This window comes from Nicotiana attenuata, unplaced genomic scaffold (assembly GCF_001879085.1).
Source record: "Nicotiana attenuata strain UT unplaced genomic scaffold, NIATTr2, whole genome shotgun sequence".
Taxonomy (NCBI): domain Eukaryota; kingdom Viridiplantae; phylum Streptophyta; class Magnoliopsida; order Solanales; family Solanaceae; genus Nicotiana; species Nicotiana attenuata.
In genome coordinates, this window is record NW_017670241.1 from 2390910 (window position 1) to 2412065 (window position 21156).

Sequence of the window (21156 nt, forward strand, 5' to 3'; positions counted from 1 at the left end):
GGCTCGATGTCTCAACTGTCAGCAGGTCAAATATGAACACCAGAGACCCGGCGGTGTACTCCAGCGGATGGATATTCCGGAGTGGAAATGGGAGAATATTACTATGGATTTTGTGAGTGGTCTTCCTCGTACCTCGAAGAAGTTTGATTCGATTTGGGTGATTGTGGATAGGCTGACCAAGTCCGCACACTTCATTCCTGTATGCACTACCTATTCTTCGGAGCGGTTAGCAGAGATTTTCATCCGAGAGATTGTGCGGTTGCATGGGGTCCCAGTTTTTATTATATCAGATAGAGGTACCCTGTTTACTTCTCAGTTTTGGAGAACATTTCAGCGAGAGTTGGGTTCACAGGTAGAGTTGAGCACAGCATTTCATCCTCAGACGGACGGACAGTCCGAGCGTACTATCCAGATATTGGAGGACATGTTGCGTGCCTGTGTTATTGATTTTGGAGGTTCTTGGGCTGAATTCTTGCCACTTGCAGAGTTTGCTTATAACAACAGCTATCAATCCAGCATTCAGATGGCGCCGTATGAAGCCTTATATGGGAGACGGTGTAGATCTCCGGTTGGTTGGTTCGAGCTCAGTGAGGCTAGATTATTGGGGACAGAGTTAGTGCAGGATGCCTTAAAGAAGGTAAAAGTGATCCAGGAGAGACTTCGTATAGCTCAGTCGCGTCAGAAGAGCTATGCGGACCGGAAGGTTCGAGATGTATCTTATGCGGTGGGCGAGAAGGTCTTGTTGAAGGTTTCGCCTATGAAAGGCGTTATGAGGTTTGGAAAGAAAGGAAAGTTGAGTCCAAGGTTCATTGGACCTTTTGAGATACTAAGGAGGATTGGGGAGGTGGCCTATATGCTTGCTTTGCCACCTAGCTTGTCGGGAGTTCATCCGGTGTTCCATGTTTCTATGCTCCGGAAGTATGTTGGGGACCCGTCTCATGTATTAGACTTCAGCATGATCCAGTTGGATGAGGACTTGACCTACGATGTGGAGCCGGTGGCTATTTTAGGTCGTCAGGTTCGAAAGTTGAGATCTAAGGACATAGCTTCGGTGAAGGTACAGTGGAGAGGTCGGCCCGTGGAGGAAGCCACTTGGGAGACCGAGCAGGAGATGCGGAGCAGATATCCTCACTTGTTTGAGACTCCAGGTATGTTTCTTGACCCGCTCGAGGACGAGCGTTTGTTTAAGTTGGGGAGGATGTAACGACCCGACCCGTCGTTACGGGAGTTACCGCCCCGTTTTCCCCGTTTTATGCTTCTATATGTTTCATTATACGTGTTTGGAGAATTTGAAGTAATTCGGATGGAGTTTGGTTAGAAATGAGACAATAAGTCTCTTTATGATAAGGTTAGTTTGGAAAAAGTCAACCGAATGTTGACTTATGAGTTAGAAGGCTCGGAATGGATTCCCGATGATTCGACAAGTTTCGGGAGATGATTTTTGACTTAGGAGCGCAATCGGAACTGAATTTGGAGGTCCGGTATGGAATTAGGCTTGAATTGGCTAAGGTTGAATTTTGGCGAATTCCGGATGGTAGGTGAGATTTTGATCCGAGGGTCGGAATGGAATTCCGAGAGTTGCAGTAGCTCCGTTAGGTGATTTTGGATATGCGTGCAAAGTTTCAGATCATTCGGAGGTGTTTAGGTCGGGTTTTAGATCAAATGCAAGTTTCGGAAGTTTTAGTTTAACTTAGGCTTGAATCCGTGGTAATTCGATGATTTTGGTGTTTATGATAGTGTTTTTATGTTACGAGCAAGTTCGAATGAAGTAATAGAACATATCTGTGCATTTGGTTGAGGTCCCGAGGGCCTCAGGGTGAATTAGGGTGGTTAAACGAGAGTTTTGAGGTGTAATTGCAGGTCAGATTTTTCTGTCATCTGGTGTTTCCGCTTATGCGGAAATGGACCGCAGAAGCGGTACCGCAGAAGCGGGTACGTGGTCGCAGAAGCGGTCGTGGCCGGCTAGGGAAATTCCGCAGATGCGGAAGGTGGCTCGCACCAGCGGGTCCGCATAAGCGGACACCGGACCGCAGAAGCGGTTTTGAGGGAACCGCAGAAGCGGACTTCACGTCGCATAAGCGAAGTCCGAGTTTCTAAGTAAAGACCGCAAAAGCGAAAATGTGGCCGCAGAAGCGATCCCGCATAAGCGAAAGCGGGACCGCAGAAGCGAAAATCGCTGGGCGACAGAAGGGTTTTAAAATAATATTTCATCCGCGACCCTTTCATATTTTTCCTCCATTGTTGACGTTCTTAAGAGCTTTGAACAAGGAAATTCGAGGGTTTTCACTGAGAATCACTTGGAGGTAAGTTCCATGGCCGATATATTCGAATTTATGGTAGAAATTACATGTAAACTGTAGAAAATTCATAAAAAATGGGTTAGTCTAGGGCTTGGAAAGCTGTGATGTAAAAATAGAATTTGGAGGGTCAAACGAGCTCCGATTTTGGTAAACTTTATTTGCACGGAGTCGTGGCGAGACGAAGAATCCGTTGGAGTGATTTTCGGAATTTTTCGAGAAGTGGGCCCGGGGCTCGGGTTTTACCAACTTCGTGAATTTTAGTACTTTTCGAGTATTTTTGATTGGGTTATGTTTCTTTAACCCATATTTATGTATTCATTGTGATTTTGACTAGATTCGACGCGCGAGGAGGTTGATACGAAAGGAAAAGGCATTGCAGACCATTCTACGGCCGGATAGAGGTGAGTAGTTGGTGTATATGATGGCCTGAGGGTTTGAAACCCCGGCTTATCACATTGTGACGCTATTGTAGGGCGTGACTCGCACCCCATGGCAGGTGCGGGATTGGTTATGACTGGGGATTGAGACTTAGTCCATCCCGCACAAGAATATTTCTATATTGGCGACTGATACGCACCCTGTATTGAATATATCTGGGCTTATTGCCGTGTTTGGGGCCTTGTGCCGATCTGTAGCATCCTTAGAGGATGAATGTCATTGTGATAGCATGCTTTGTATAATCATTGATCTCAGTCCTGTGTTTAATCGTTGTTATGAAACGCTAAGTCACTTTTTCCTGAAGTTATATATCTAAAGTATATTCTTCTTAATAAATTGGAAATTGGGAAATTAATTGAATCTGTTACGTGACTCATATGCATATTGTGGACTGAGTATGGATCGGGCGGCACGCCGCAGCGAATGGTATGATTATATTGCGCTTGGGCTGAAGGAGCCCCTCCGGAGTCTGTACACACCCCCAGTGAGCGCCGTCAACGTTAAATGGATCGGGCTACGCGCCGTAGCGGTCATGTGCATTGCATTGCATCTTTACATTATACTTGACTGATATATTTTGAGTTGTTTTGCTGTTAGTTCGTAGTTAGGTGTTGGACTGTTAGTTTTAGCTTTACTTTGTGGCATTTCGTGGATTTCTTATCTTCAGACATTTTATATGCTTATTACTCACTGAGTCAGTAGTACTCACCCCTACTCCTTGCACCTTGTGTGCAGATTCAGGTACACCGGAGGCTTAGCTGAGCAGTCTTTGTTTCCCAGAGCTTATCAGAGTTGTTGAGGTAGCTGCTTGACGTTCGCAGGACCTGACTACTCTTCCTATTTCAGTTTTATTTATATATACATTTCCAGACTTGAGTATTTTCGTTCAGATATTGTTATTCAGATTGTTTTAGAGGCTCTAGACTAGTGACCCCAGGTCTTTGGGAGCGTTTTATCAGACTTAATATTTTTCTCAGTATAATTCTATTATAAATATGGGATTATTATTCTAAAACTATTATAATCTCTTTAGATGTCGGTTTGAGGTTTACGGTTAATTTGGGAACGATTGTGGTCTGGCTTGCCTAGCAATATTGTTGGGCGCCATCACGACCGGGTTTGGGGTCGTGACACAATGCTTAGTCTCGGAAGGCAGAAAGGTAGCCTTATGCAATGTAGAGAAATGCAGATGGAGACAATGCTTAGTCTCGGAAGGCAGAAAGGTAGCCTTATGCAATGTAGAGAAATGCAGATGGAGACAATGCTTAGCCTCGGAAGGCAGAAAGGTAGCTTTATGCAATGTAGAGAAATGCAGGATGGAGACAGTGCTTAGTCTCGGAAAGCAGAAAGGTAGCCTTGTGCAATGCAAGAAAATGCAGATGGAGACAATGCTTAGTCTCGGAAGGCAAAAAAGTAGCCTTATGCAATGCAAGGAAAATGCAGATGGAGACAATGCTTAGTCTCGGAAGGCAGAAAAGTAGCCTTATGCAATGCAAGGAAAATGCAGGATGGAGGTAGAGCTTAACCTTGGAAGGCAGAAGGAAGGCAGAAAAGTAGCCTTATGCAATGCAAGGAAAATGCACGATGGAGGTAGAGCTTAACCTCGGAAGGCAGAAAGGTAGCCTTATGCAATGCAAGAAAATGCAGGTGGAGACAGAGCTTAGTCTCGGAAGGCAGAAAGGTAGCCTTATGCAATGCAACGAATAAAGTCGAAGAGTAACGAAATCTCTTAGCTGATAGATGGTAGCTGATAGTTGATCGTGTCATTGTGGCTGCTGGGGATGTCATGTGCGGATAGCACTTGTAAATAAGCGATGATTCTAAGAGTTGTACTCCTGTAATCATATCTGATGGTTTTATGTTTTGGAGTGCCTGTTTTCAAAGAAAGATTGTGAGTTTTGTAAAGGGGGAAGGTTAGTTCGTCTTCCGGTGGACTTCGCTTGTCCTACTCGGCTCTTGCCTTCATTGGGTTAGCGTCACTAAACAAAGCAATTTTGATAGTAGCCATTCATGATTTGGTAAAAATATGATGTAAATACATAATTTAAAATGATTTTCTTTTAGATGAGCCGACGACTGCGACGCGGTTCAAGACATTGCGACCTCTTTTGTTCCAGAATTTTGAGGGTCCTCCTCAAAATTCAGCCCCAGTTTCTAATATCGGGGGGAAATGAAAATTTTATTAAATTGTGACCGAACCCATAGGGCTGCCTACGTATCCCCTCTTAAACGGGAATCAGGTCAGGCGTAGTTCATCATACAGAAATTATAATGATTACACATAATAGCGTTTTACTGTATTTGAATTAATTGGCTTTGGCCAGACTTCTCTATCCATTTCTGCGAGTATGAGGTATGTGGTATAGGCACTGAAATAATGCCTCAACTTCTGAGCTACCTAGGTCAGAGCACAACAGGTGCGTTCTAGCAGGGAATACCGGGCCTCGTACGGGGTGAACTTCTTGCTGAGATAGTAGATGGCTTGCTCCTTCCTCCTTGTTTCATCATGTTGTCCCAAAACACAACCAAATGCCCCATCCAGTACTGCAAGGTAGAGCAATAGAGGTCTACCCAGCTCGGGCGGAACCAGAACTGGCGGCGTTAACAGGTATTCCTTGATTCTGTCAAAGGCTTTCTGACAATCATCAGTCCATTTAGTGGCGGCGTCCTTCTTCAACATCTTAAAGATTGGTTCACAAATGACAGTGGACTGGGCTATGAACCGGCTGATGTAATTGAGTCCCCCTAAGAAACTCATAACCTCTTTCTTGTTCTTTGGCGGTGGCAATTGTCGAATGGCCTTAACCTTTGACGGATCCAGTTCTATTCCTCGTCGACTTACGATGAACCCAAGCAATTTTCCGGCAGGAACCCCGAATGCACATTTGGCGGGATTCAGTTTCAGGTTGTATCTTCTCAATCTGTTGAAGAACTTCCTCAGATCTTCCATGTGGTCAGTGGCTTTCTTGGATTTGATGATGATATCGTCTACATACACCTCAATATCTTTGTGTATCATGTCATGGAAAATAGTAGTCATGGCCCTCATGTAGGTGGCCCCAGCATTATTTAATCCAAACGGCATCATCTTTTAACAATACATCCCCCACGGCGTAATGAAAGCCATTTTCTCCGCGTCTTCTTCGTCCATCCATATCTGATGGTACCCGGCAAAACAATCGACGAATGACTGCAGCTCGTGCTTGGCGCAGTTGTCAATCAGAATATGTATGTTTGGCAAAGGGAAGTCGTCTTTTGGACTGGCCCAGTTGAGGTCTCGGTAGTCGACACAGACTCTGACCTTCCTGTCCTTCTTCGGCACTGGCACAATGTTGGCTAACCATGTTGGATACTCTACTATTCTGAGGACCTTGGCTTTGACTTGTTTGGTAACTTCTTCCTTGATTTTCAAACTCATGTCTGGCTTGAACTTTCTGAGCTTCTGTTTTAGCGGCGGACATGTCGGATCTGTTGGTAGTTTGTGAGCTACAATAGATGTACTGAGACCGGTCATATCATCATACGACCGGGCAAATATGTCCTCATATTCTTTTGAGAATTTCGTGTACTCTTCCTTTTCTGATGGTGACAGATGAACACTGATGCGCGTTTCCTTGACATTCTCTGTGTCCCCCAAGTTGATAACCTCAGTTTCGTCCAAGTTAGACTTAGGCCTATTCTCAAAGTCCTCAACCTCTTTAACGACCTCTTCTGGTATATCATTCTCTTCTGAGTCTATATCCGTTTGTTGCATTATCTCGTCGCATGTCACATTCGTCGGTTCATCGAGATAAGTAATAGTAATGCTGTGTAAATAAAGTAAATCATAGAGAAAATAATAAGAGCAAGATTTATAAGAAACTGAAATACTTTGCTAAATTCCATAATTGTTTTTAATATCGGAGCTCTTTCCGAAATTTAACGAAAATACGGAAAGGAAATCAACTAGTGAAAAAGTAAAAGATAATGCATAGTGCTTTGTTCAGCCTTGCTACCCCGAGGCTTTTCGGGCCTTGGTGGTTCTGACAGACCAATTGTTGAGGCGCGCTCCTCGGCTCACAGCTTGAATGGAAGGGCCTTCCTCCCCTTCCTCCTTGAGAATGACATGACAGTCCATGTTGTCATCTTCCAAGAACAGATTCTTCATTGCTGCCAATGTTTCATCGTCCTCTGACCCATATATGATGTCTGCTGGCTGGAAAGTTTGCTCCAGGCGGGGTATTGGGTGCTCCAGCGGGTAGTAAGGGTCGCGCCATGGTGGCGACCAGTTCTGGAATTCTTCCCAAGTATATCCGTACCCTAATCCAAAGGTGGTGACTTAATTTCTGTCATTTTTACTTAGATCATAATAATTTTGAGCTATAAATACTACTATTGTTAAGGAAAAAAAAAACAAGACGAGGAGGAGGAGTTTCGATCATTGCTCTTCATCACTTCCATAACTTTTCTTTTACTGTGATATACTCTGCATTCACCGCTCTTCGGGTACTTCTTTGCTTATTGCAAGGCAAAGCAAACTTTGTTTTCTTTTCACTCGACACAATTGTTGCTCGAAATTCTTAGAAGTTTTGGTGATCTCGGAGCGTCGAGATTTGAGTATTGGTTTCTTGTCGCTATCCTTCGAGTTTTCTCATTGCAATCACTGCGTATTTCTGGAGTTTGTTTGGCACATTTACTGCTGTTGAATCTCTGTCCGTGAATCATTATTTGGATTTCTGGTTTTTCTTATGAATTTGGTACTCCACAAACCGGTTAGTTTCCTGAACAACGCATTATGATTCCTTTACGTGTTGTTTGTTGTTAGAATAGACTAGTCCTTCTCTTTAGTTTTGTATTTTGTAAAATTCTTGGCCATGCCGAGATGCTGAGTGCCATGCGGCACTCTATTGAAATTATGCCAGTATAAAGCCAGGTACGTCTCTTAAACCTCGGTATGTGCTTAATTATATTTGTATGTTCTGGTTTTTTGTTCGATAGATAACTTGTATGTAGGATTACTATCTGTTTGATCCGTTTGGACTTGTTTAGAATATTCTGTCTAATAGATACTATGATTTAGTCTTAACCAAACAAGTAATACAGATTTTGTTTAGACTTTTAACTTGTACTGAAGTTTCCCATCATTTAGACATCGTATCATTAGTACTAAAAAAGGTAACATGATGCCTCTTAAATAAAAGTCTGCCTAAGGGATGCATGGTAGTTCTCTGTTGTTTAATCTTATTATTAGAATTTGTTCACATACTCATCATGTCATAGGATTTTAATCGCCATGTACCACATTTACGAGTATGAGGTGATTAACTTCATGTTTAATAGGACGACTCATAGCCTTGTCAAGCATCTTTCTGTCTATTACAGATCTCTACTATCTCAACATGCTCCGTTGTATAACTGAGCTTAGATATCACGTCTTTAAGACTAGCAAGCGTGTCTCAGTGTAAGTAGTAACTGACTATGCTTTGTTTAGTTTGTTTGAGTGAGATGAATCTCCATTGAAATCTTGTTATTTAGTTCACTCAATCTGCCTTGTAATAGACTTGTAGTGACACTAATACCATTATGAAAGGGTGTTTACTAGGAATGGGAGGACTATGTGAATATTTGCTATGTGCTTAGGACAACAGTGTTTGCCTACAGTATTTGACTACTTGCTTATTTAGTTTTAATTTGTTTTATTCGATCATAGCATGTTAATAGGTAAAATCAGTTTCTTATTCTTATGCTGTGTGTTTGAGTAGTTAATTATGAGTAGCAATAAAGGCATTTAAAATGAGTTAAGTATTTTACCATTTAAATGTGCAATTCTATGATTGGTTTGACATTTATTTTACCAGAATTATTTGAGGTTTGGTCTATATTTCAGAAGCAATATCTTTGTACTATACCTACGTGTTTTAGGCCTTATTTTTACCATAAAACTTTACTCTTTTGGAGTAAAAATGCAAAAAGCTGAGATTATAACTTTGGTGTTAATTCAACAATCTCATTTTGAAATTTTCCCTTACTTTTGGCTTATTCTCCCAAATGAACACGTCACTACAAGGTTTGAGCTCAATAATCTTTTTTCCATTTTGGGCCGCTTAGTGTTCACTGAGTTTTGGAATAAATTTGCTTTCTAACTCTTCACATCTAATTATTTTAGAACATTATTTTTGGAGTTATTTATCAATTTACTAAATTAGTAAAGTTATTATATTATATGAGTCATGTAATAAATCTGACTTTGCTGTTATTACTTAGATACCATGCTTTTGAATTATGAGTTCAATTCCGACCTTAACTAGTATGTGCAAGACATGCTAAGTTATGTGCTTCTCTGGCAAAGGAGGTATATCTGAGCCTTTTACGTGTTATCTGAGCCTATCAAACTGAAGAAGGCCACGCTGTCGAATGGGGAATGGGTATGGGTTCAATGTTTGGGCTATCACAAATTGGGCATTTTCAATTAAGACCAAACCAAAATTAGTCCCAAATTTAATACTCTTTCTTCTATCACAAGACCAAAAATACTATATCATTTATTAATTAATCCTATTTGAGTAAAATAACTATTAAAATAAAATTGACCGTTAAAATAAACTATTTTTGGTATTTTTTTCAAGATTTTACGACTACAAACATTAATGGAACAATTTTTATAATTTTCATTTTTCTTGTAATAAAATAAAGTGAAAAAGTAAAAATTAGTTGAAATAGCTATATTAGGCCTAAATTAAATACTTACATGCTAAAATATAAAATTTTTGGGAGGGTCAAAAATCACGTGTCTAGAGCTGCCCCTCTTTGACTGGAAACGCGAAGAGTTTTCAGACAAAGAATGACTAGACACGTTTTTTGACCCGACCCTTATTTAGGGAAACCGAAAGCTAAAAGAAAGGAGAATGTGACCGATCCCTGGTATCTGAGCTGCCTACATATCCTTGGCTATAAAGGAATTAGGCCACGTGTAGTTCAGAAGTGAATGAGGTGATGGAGTACGACAATGTAATGAAAGCCGTTTTTCTTGATGTTTGCTGCCATGCTGTCGATGTTTCATCTTCCTCTGACCCATATATGATTTGTGCTGGCCGGAAAGTTTGCTCCAGGCGGGTTATTGAGTGCTCTAGCGGGTAGTAAGGGCCGCGCCATGGTGGCGACCAGTTCTGGAATTCTTCCCAAGTATATCCGTACCCTAATCCGAAGGTGGTGCCATGCTTCTTCAGTTTGATAGGCTTGGTAATTCCCTGGAGGTTTTTGCCGAGCCCTTTGGCAGGTTCATACTCGCTCCAATTTAGTATACTTTCTATCTTTTTATCCCACCACTTATCTTTGTCCACAGTGTTGACTCGCTCGATGTGATGGTATGTTTCTCCACCTAACTTCCTTCTTCCTCCAATCGCTGGGATGGTCTGGCGACTGTATATGGGGTTACTACCGTCGCCATGAATAATCACCTCTTGGTGATTCCACTTGAACTTCACTGCCTGGTGCAGGGTTGATGCTACAGCTCCGGCGGCATGGATCCAAGGTCGTCCCAGTAGTAAGTTGTAGGATGCTGGGATGTCTATCGACGTCGAACCAAGTTGGTCCCATTTGTAGACATAAACTGATTTCCCCAATAGTGGACCTTTGGGAACCATCAAAAGCTTTGACGTTGATAGCCCCATCCTTGATTTCATGTAGACTCTTCCCCAATGTTCTGAGGGTCACCAATGGACAAATATTGAGGCTGGACCCTCCATCAATCAATGTCCTGGTGATGAAATAATAGTCTTCGCATTGCACAGTGATGTGCAACACTTTGTTGTGGCTTAAACCTTCAGGGGGCGACTCATCCTCATGGAAAGTGATTTTATGACTCTCTAATATCTGCCCGACCATGTTTGCCATCTCTCCTCTAGTTATGCTACTGGGTACATACGCCTCGCTCAGTATCTTCATCAGGTCATTCTTATGTGTCTCGGAGCTTTGCAGCAGAGCTAAAATGGAGATCTGCGCTGGTGTTTTATTTAGCTGATCAGCAACTGAGTATTCTTTGGCCTGTATCTTCCTCCAGAGATCATCGGGCCCAGTTTCAATAGGCCATCCAGAGGCTTGCTTACTTGATTCAACTAAGTGCTCCGGAGTATATACCCTGCCGGTTCTGGTCATACCTTGTACTGCAACTGCTTCTCCAGACCTAGTATTCCCCTTTCTTCTTGCCTTAGCGGTGTAATCCCAAGGAATGGCCTATGTATGGAATGGCGTTATGACTGACATTGCTACAGGAATGGGCACCCTCGTTTTGGGAGGTAGTACAGCAACTTCAAATGGTGCAGGTGCCTTCGGAGACCCAAACTCCACCTCAATTGGTTCTGCGGTCTTTGTGGATGACGATGTTCCAAACTCGAGAGGCACGGACATGTTTTCTTCAGCATCCCCAGAGGGTTGGATCTGTACTACAATTGGATTCAGTGTGACTGTTGGTTTCTTGGGCTCGTCACCTTCGGCAATTAGTCCAATCGACCCTTTGGGTCCCAATCATCTTCTACCTCGATCATGTGCACACCACCACCCTTATGATCAGGCAAGGGATTGTTGCGAACATTAGGAGCAAGCTCCTTGGCCACGATGATTTTGTTGTCAATTAGAGCTTGGATTTTGTCTTTCAGAGATCGACACTCATCAATGGTATGCCCTTTCATGCCGGAATGGTATGCACAGGTTTTGTTCGGATTGACCCATTGGGAAGGATTTTCTGGAGTTATGGCAGGGATTGGGGTGACGTAACCGGCTGCTTTGAGTCTTTCATATAGCTGGTCGATTGGTTCGGCGATGGCGGTGTATTGCTTGGGGGGTCTACGGTTGAAGTTAGGACGTGGTTTAGGGAAGTTTTGGCGGGTCGGAGGTGATTGATAGTGAGAGGGCTGAGCATTATAGGCTTGGTAGACGGGTGCGGGTTGGGAATATCTTGGTGAGGTAGGTTGATATGTGGGGGATGGAGATGATTGGTAAGTAGGTGGAGGAATTTGGTAAGAGGGCGGAGGTGCTTGGTAATTAGGGATAGGTTGATATGTGAGAGGAGGTACCGGGTAGGCTTGGTATTTTATTGGGGATTTCATTCTCTGTGCAACCATCACGACACTCACATCCTTTTTCTTGGACGTGCCACCAGATTGTAGGGCTTTGTTGGTAGCCTGCAATGCCTCGAAATTAGTGACCATACCGCTTTTAATGCCTTCCTCAATCCTTTCTCCTAGTTTGATGATGTCGGAGAATTTTTGGTCTTCGATCAGCATCAACCTCTCATAATACTGTGGATCCTGAGCTCGGATGAAAAATTTGTTCATCTGTTCTTCTTCCAAGGCCGGCCTGACCTTAGCAGCCTCTGATCTCCAATGAGTAGCATACTCGCGGAATGTCTCTGTAGGTTTCTTCTTCAAATTCTGGATGTAGAAGACATCTGGCGCATTCTCCGTATTGAATCTGAACCTGTCCATGAAATCGGTCGCCATTCCTACCCAGCTTGCCCACTTCATGGGGTTTTGGCTAATGTACCAAGATAGAGCATCACCTTTCAAACTTCTCATGAAGAGTTTCATGCGAATCTTCTCATCTCTTCTTACACCAACCAGCTTATCATAGTATGTCCTTAAGTGGACTCTAGGATCCCCTGAGCCGTCAAACATTTCAAACTTAGGAGGTTTGTACCCCTCGGGAAGTTCGACGTCTGGCTGAATGCAAAGGTCCTCATAATACAACCCCTCAATACCTTTGTTTGCTTCAACGCCATGGACTCGACTAGTCATTTTCTTGAGCTCAGTGGCCAGGTTCTTGATGAGGGAGTCTTTGTCATCAGACTCCGGTGCGTTTGAAATGGGTTGAGTGTATTGTGGTAGGGTTTCCACATATATGGGAGTGTGGTGGGGATGATCATTTGATGGTTCAGGGATGGGGAGTGGAGTGTTGTTGTGACATGTGTCGCAATTTTGATGAGTAGCGGGTTGTTTCTGCGGCTTCGGGATGTTCTGTGGAGGTATGGGGTGTTGAGCATTCGGAAAGTTGACGTCTGGAGTAGTGAGGGAGAATGACAAGCTTGCCAAGTTCCGAACTTGGTCTAGTTCTTCTTGAAATTTCAGTAGTTTCTGTTCGATCTGGGCGGCACTTTCTTTGGACACCTGAATACCCTGAGGAACCTCTACCCTTTCAGCTGAGTTCTCCTTTCTGATGTTCTTCAAGTCTTCCATTTTTGCTTTTCTCTTGTTTTTGATGGAACTCGAAGGAGGAGAAGGTGGAGGGCGCTGAAATCTTGTGGAGTAGGATGATGATGCTAGAGTGCACGAACTAACCTTTTGGGGAGGGGAATAAAAATAAAAGTAAAAACAAAAAGGTAATAAGTTAGTACGGATTCTGAGAAAAAAAATGTTGCAATATTTAAACACATAGTGCAAGAATATAAATCGTGTCCTAAGTTGGGTGCCTCGTTGTGCCTGAGGTAGGCCTAGTGACAAGTTGATTTGGAGAACTTATAATGCTAAATGCCTCATTTTATTGATAAAAATAAGACGAATCCCAAAACGACACCAAAATTGCATAAAGTAAAGTGTCACTAATGGCCATTGGCCTTATTACATTTTAAAGAGAAAAAGAAAAGAGATTCCTAACTACTTGGTCCCAGAAGGACCTTCCGAAGGTTGAATGCTCTCGTTGATCAAATCCTCCAGCTCGCGTAGGTTCACCAGTAAAAATGCCTTTGCCAGGCGTTCTCCTTCGTTTCCCTCAGCGTTCTGGCAATCAGTGACTCTTTTCCTCACTTTTCCTTCCAACTCCTGCAAACTGTATTCCTGATATTCCAGCTTCTCACTAGCCTTGGCGACCCTCTCTTTCCATTCATTGATTTGGTCACTTGATGGGAGATTCCTCCACCAGGTCAGCAAGAGTGAGGGTATACTGACTATACCGAAGTCGGGGACCTTGTCCTCCATTTTCTGTAAAACAAAAGGGTTAAGACCATTCACCCCACCGGACTCGACTATTTAAACCAATAATTAGCATAAACAGCATTTAGTTCTCCAAATAAATGCACAGAATATGGTGGCATCCGTTTGGGTTTCGAGGAAACCCAGTGGACTTTGGACAAGGCTATCTTAAAGAGTTATTATGTGGACAGCATAACTGACCTGACTAGGTTTGACAGTGATGCATGCACAGTTTTAACAGAAATGGTTTCTATAGGGTATTAGACAAGGTACCCTTGAGCGGAAAACTCAAGAGGGAAAGGCACGGAACCGTCGACTGCACCGCTAATCGACTGCTTTTACTGCAAATACGCCTTTGCCAAATTTAGGGGGGGTAATAATATCGGAAGAGCGCAACAACTCATTATAAGCGTTGCTATGGTATTTTTTTGGCACGAGTGGAATATGATGTTGAAGATGCAATTACAAAAAATGAAACAAATTGTCACGTATTTTCACGTTCATAATGATTACAATAATTGCTCGAAAATTACAACGGCATTGAAGGAAAGTAATAAATGAAAGCGTTAAAGCAAAATAAACAAAAGCCAAGTTCGTTTCAAATAAAGACATTAAATAAAGCAGTAAAGAAGCAATAATCACATATAACATGAAGTGGTAAAAGCCTAAAAATCCCCAGCAGAGTCGCCATGCTGTCAAAGCCCCCTTTTCCTCGCGAAATCGGGTTTACGACATTTGGGAAGACAACTCTATTCCCGTGTGGGAATTGGGTTTTTGGATTTGAAGAGTCGCCACCTAATGATTAAGTGCATTAGGACACTAAGGGTTTCGAGTTTGAAAACCAGAGTTCGGGTAAGGGCTAGAAATTATCTCGAGGGGAAGGTGTTAGGCACCCCTCAAGATCCACTATTGTGGTTCCCGGCCATGCTATGTTGTGACTTTAATGCAAATAAGTATACAAATAACTTCACACATAAGGGTTACAAATAGATACGTAACAAGCATGTTGGAATCAAGGTCTAGATGATCTACAATTTGTTTGAGGGAGGGTCTAAATGCAGAAAATTAATCAAGACATTGAATAACAAAGAAGAAAAATTTAGGGGAAAAAGGAATAATGCAGTAAAATTAAAGAGGGGTTTTGGGTAGTTGAAAAGACAGAATTTTATTGATATTAAATAAAGTCACATAAAGGAAAGGGGGTCCTAGGTTTGTAAAACACATGGATCATCCACACAACACCGGTAATCAATCGTACGCATAGTGTTATCGTGTGATCATCATCTCCATGTCTACCCTTCCCACCCATTAAGGTATTAAGCGCGGAATGGTATCGTCAGCTACTGCATGCTATTACCCGTCTCACCTATCAGTCCCGGAGGCGTTTAGGACTACTAATCCTAAAAGGGAGGGAGCTTGGCTTTTCAAGAGTTTTAAAAGGATAAAATTCTAGGGCGACAAACAAAACACATAAAGCAGTTAATGGGAAATAGGAACAATTAAAGGCTCAAGTAGGCCTCCTCACTTAAAGAAACAAATTGTTTAGCATGTCTTACATATACTGTTTAGTTCTCTAATTAAAATTAGCGTGGGAAGAATTGGTTTACCACATATTTCCTAGATAGGGAGTCCAAATTAGTCCTGCTTAGATGTAGTTGTCGAAAACTGACAGTTGATTAATTATCTAACTACTGGCATGTATGATAAACGGGGCCTATAGGCATGATATCTATTAATCCAAGGATGGAGAAATAACTGATTGCAAAAAGTCGTTAGTTGTAAGCTCTACGAGTGTTAAACAAATTGCCATTGATTTTAAACTTAGGAATGGGTGGCGATTCTGATTAAATTGATAGTTCCTATAGGCATGTCCTCTAGGTGTAACTGATTTTAAACACTGTTATTGTAGAGATCCTATAGGCAGGTCATCTATATGTGATTGATCATTTTGGATCCTACAAGTAGATTTGCCTAGTGACAGATGCACATGCAAAAATGCAGGAGGTCCTATAGGTATATTATCTATACGATGTGTAGAACTTCAGCATCGATTTAGAGACATGGTATTTATACGAAGGGAAAAAAAAATCCTACGAGCATGGTATCTATGTGAACTGCAGAATCTAAAAGTGATAACCCTATGAGCATGGTATCTATGTGAACTGCAGAATTTGAAAGTGATAATCCTATGAACACGATTTCTAAGTGAAGATGCAGAATTTGAAAGTGATAACCCTATGAACATGATTTCTAGGTGAAGATGCAGAATTTGAAAGTGATAACCCTATGAACATGATTTCTAGGTGAAGATGCAGAATTTGAAAGTGATAACCCTATGAACATGATTTCTAGGTGAAGATGCAGAATTTAAAAGTGATAACCCTATAGAAATAGTATCTACCCCTTTGGCATGCATTCAATCCCATCCCTTTTTCACTATACCCCCGTAGTTGTTACAAAGCTTATTACCGACCAAATGAATCTGAAGAAATAATAAAAATACATCAGTGATTACATCTACATCTAATCAGCCTAATCCAGACTCAAAGTCTAATAATATGAGATAAACCAACTTCCAGGATCGGATTCTTCAAAGCCTTTCTCTTATTTGGGATGTATTAAAGTTCCAAGGAACTTCAAGAATTCCAAGCAATGCTTACACCCAAAATATCATTGCAGAATTAAGAACATAGTGTAGTGTGGAAGGGCCAGCCCTCAAATGTCCAAGTTCAGAGGGAACTCAAGGTCCCAAGGCAAGGCTCATAGGAGGGGGGCAGAACTTAGGGACTAGGAGTAAGTGTAAGTGCAATGAAAGGGAATTAGGGGGAGCCATGGCAGGCTGGTGGTCATGCCCAGCAATTAGAATGCTGGCACACCCCTCACCAGCCGGCCATCTTAAAATTTAAAGAGTTAGGACCTTTTGAAGGTCAGGTTCAGCCCTGGACAGCAATTTGGATGTTGACAGGCTATACCTTAACTCAATACACATAAGGGAATGGGGGTATGGAAAATTGAAAGAGGCTAGGATCCAAAGGATCCAGTTTTAATCCATGACAATAACTTTTCATATTGCCATGTCTTAAACTACAGCCCAAGCACATAAAAGGGATAGGGATAGGGACTCATTGCAGCAAGAGATAGCAACACATAAGTAACTTCGCCAATTCAAGCCTAATTCTACACCGGGCCTCCAAAATGAATTCCAATCACACTCCAAAGTCACAAATCAACCCCCGAAGCTAACCAAATCACCGGAAATCACATCCGAGCCCTCTAACTCATAGGTCAACATCCGGTTGACTTTTCCAAAACAAGCCTTCCTTAAAGAGACTAAGTGTCTCATTTCCATCCAAAACCAATCCGGATCGGCTCATTCACCCGAGACTCTTGTAATAAGACATAATGAAGCAGAAAATGGGGAAACCGAGGCGGTAACTCACGTGACGACGGGCCGGGTCGTCACATATGGAAAATTGAAAGAGGCTAGGATACAAAGGACCCAGTTTTAATCCATGACAATAACTTTGCATATTGACATGTCTTAAACTACAGCCCAAGCACGTAAAAAGGGATAGGGATAGGGACTCATTGTAGCAAGAGATAGCAAGACATAAGTAACTACTTTAAAGTTAAACTCTACAAAGCAGTAAAGTGGACCATGGGCATAAAAGCTTGTAAGTTAACACATTGGAGTTGATGCTAGAATCGAAAGTAGGACATACCAGTTTCAGAAAAATAAATGAAAAGCAGAAGCTTCGAAAAGCCAAATTGCGAGCAAGCAATGCAAAAGATCTCAGAAGAGAGTAAAGAGTGCGAGAGAGTTTGTGATTCGAAAATCAGTGAATGAGGATTATTGAAAGTATAGAAGGGAAGGCCCCTTTTATAGTGCGGCAAGTAAGTAAGAAAAGGTAAGGAACATAACCTTAGAAATCAGTTTCCCTTCAATTAAGGGATTCTGATTTCCAACGGGTAAAGATAATTAAGGAAAGGGTCAATCAGAATATTTTCCCAAGTAGTACAATAAAGGGTAAATACATAAAAACTATTTAAGGTAAAAGTCTAGTGGTACTTGATTTGTGAAAAACAAGGAAAGGGAATCAGTAAAACAGCCAGTAAAAGAACCAAGTTGAAAACATTGTTCGATTGAACCGAGTCAGAAAAGAGGTAAAGAAAAGTTTATTTTAGGAAAAAATCAGTAACAATCAAGTAAGCAACATTAAAGGAGTTCAGAATCAATTAACAGTTGGCAAAGCCTTTGAAAGAGAAGTTCTCATATATAAAATACATAGGCACGTCCAGCAAGAAGGGTGTAATGCTAATTATGAAAGAATAGCAAGAAAGTTTCAAAATCACAAACGTATAAAAAGTTCAAATTCAGTTCATAAACTCGGAGTGAGTCTGAGAGTTCGAGGTTTCAAAGTAGAACCCTTGTCCAAACACAAATCAAACTTGCCAAAGAAACCAGGGTTTTAAAACTCGAATTCAACAGAGTTGAGAGGGCAAGCTATTGAAACAGACTCAGAGACCTCTTTCAGAGTCTCATGAGAAAACATACAAGCACAATAGCAGGTTCATGGCAAATAGAACATAGAAAATAATTTGAAGTACAGGGAACAATTTTCAACAAAATCTTGGAATTTAAGCGAGTTCAGGAGATAAAGGGGTAGTGTAAACTTAAGAAAATAGTCGATGAAACACATCTGGAAAGAACAAAGTCTGGTAAAGGCAATCAAAGGACTAAAACTCAGTAGAAAAACACAGTAAAGGAACACATAAGATAGGCATGCGAGAGCATGATATTGAAACCAATAGGAGACAGAACGGAGCATAACAGAAACACTTCATAATACACAACAAATATAAAAACATACGAAAAGCATGCGAGTCAGAAAAGAGCAAATAAGAACATAGCAGGGATCAATTCACACCAATAGAAAAGAAGAAGAAGAAGAAGAAGAGTCAGAAACATTTTTTTTAAGAACCTTTCCAGAAACCCTAATCGCAAAGAAGTAACTTTTTTGAAAGAAAATCGGAGAAAACGTTTAAGAAACTTAAGCAATAATGCAAACATATAACAGATCTAAAACAATCGGAGAAAACCTCGATAGTTAGGGTTTCAGATGAACCCTAGAATGAGAACGGCTTCGAAAATGTCCGATCTAAGTCGGATGAGGTCAGAATCAGGCTCAGAAGACCAAGAACCACCGAAGCAAGGCCGGATGGCCGGAATCCTCGAATTGGTGAAGGTCTGAGCGAAGACCCTCGAGGTCTGGCCTCGAACCTTCGAGCAACAGGCATGTAGGAGCCATAGGGGGGTGAGTATAGGTTGTCCATGGCCTGAGAAGCCATGGACTCTGGTGAAAACACGTTGGAACAAGGTAGGGGGAGGCTAGGGTTCCGAAGAACCTTGAGAGAGTTTGAGAGGTTTTGGGGATTCGAGGGCGGCTGAAGGGTGGAAATGAATTAGGGTTGGGGGTAGTCGGTGAATTAAAAAAGAAAGGTTTAATTTGAGCCGTTGATCTTTTAGATCAACGGCTGTGATTAGAGGGGGGATCCGGTCGGGTATTATTAATTGGGTCAGGGGTTGGGTCGATTTTAGGATTTGGGCCGGTAAAATTGGGCTTAAATTGGGGTTGTAATGTGGCTATAATTGAAATGCAAATAGGCTATACGCTAATAGCCAATTTCCCCATTTTTTAATTTAATTAAAATAGTTAAAGTGATTTTAAAAATAAATTAAAAGCACTGAATCAACTAATAATATATAAATGTTAATCTAAAAATACTGGGAGTAATTTTATAATTGTAAGATGCTATTAATCGCAATATAGGCTATAATTGCAATTTTATGCAATCGTAGCTTAGAACATCAAATAGATTTATAAAAATATGCAAAAAAATTACCTTAATTATATTGTGGTATAAATATGAGGATGGAAATAAATTACTCACCAAAATAATAGGTTTGGGAATAATTATTGGATTTTGTTCTGCTAAACAAATAATAAAAAATAATTTTAAAAAGCTTTAAAAATTTAGAAAAAATGTCGAAATTCTTGGGCATACTTATATATGCATGTACATGCTATTTTGAGAATATTTTGAGTACAAAAATAGATAGGAAAAAATTGGGTATCAACAACCAGTTGGGTCACCAGCTCTGACTTGGGATTAGTTCTCTCAGCTATTTCTGGAGAAGTGTCCCCCTATCACCCGAAGAGAGGATTATCGGAGGCAGTTTGAGCGCCTCCAGCAGGGTTCTATGTCTGTCACCCAGTATGAGACTAGATTTGTTGATTTGGCTCATCATGCTCTTTTTTTACTCCCCACCGAGAGAAAGAGAGAGAGAGAGAGAGAGAGAGAGAGAGAGAGAGTGAGTGAGGAGGTTCATTGAGGGACTCGCTCAGCCTATTCGATTGCATATGGCCAAGGAGACAGGGAGCGAGATTTCTTTTCAGGATGTGGCCAATGTGGCCAGGCGGGTTGAGGTGGTTCTAGCTCAGGGGGTGCTCAGGGGTCTGACAAGAGGCCTCGTCATTCTGGTAGATTCAGTGGTGCCTCATCTGGAGGCAAAGATTCTCTTGGTAGGGGCCATCCTCCCAGTCCATTTTATTCAGCACTGCAGGCTTCTCATGGTGCTCCAGGTGGCCGTGACTCTCATATACAGTATTCAGATCAGCTACCCTACAGTGCATCACTAGCTCCTACCAGTGCACCTCCGCTCCAGAGTTTTCAGGATGGTTAAGGTCGTCAGGGTCAGTTTTAGGGTCAGCCGTCCCAGCAGCCGAGGACTTGTTATACTTTTGGCGATCCGAGGCACATTGCTAGATTTTGCCCTCGAGCGTCGAGCACTTCTCAGCATCAGGGTTCTCGTGCCATGGTTCAGGCACCGGGTGTTCCACTATCCGCTCAGCCAACTAGGGGCAGGGTTTAGACAGTTAGAGGTGAAGGTAGAGGTGTTAGAGGTGGAGGTCAGGCCGCTAGAGGTAGAGGTCAGGCCGCTAGAGGTAGAGGACAGCCAGTAGGAGACCATCCCATGAATGTGTTTCAGAGTGGTGGGGCCTAGCCCCGATGTTATGCTTTCCCAACCAGACCTGAGACTGAGGCATCCGATGCCGTTATCACAGGTACAGTTTCAGTTTACGGTAGAGATGCTTCAGTTCTATTTGATCCACGGTCTACATATTCCTATGTGTCATCTTATTTTGCAACGTATTTAGTTGTGCCTCGTGATTCTTTGAGTGCTCCTGTATATGTGTCCACACCGGTGGGTGATTCTATTGTTGTAGATCGTGTTTATCTCTCGTGTGTGGTATTTATTGGGGGTCTTGAGACCCATGTAGACCTCCTACTCCTCGATATGGTTGATTTCGAAGTTATTTTGGGGATGGATTGGTTGTCACCTTACCACGCTATATTGGACTGTCATGCCAAGACCATGACCTTAGCCTTGCCGGGTTTGCCTCGATTGGAGTGGA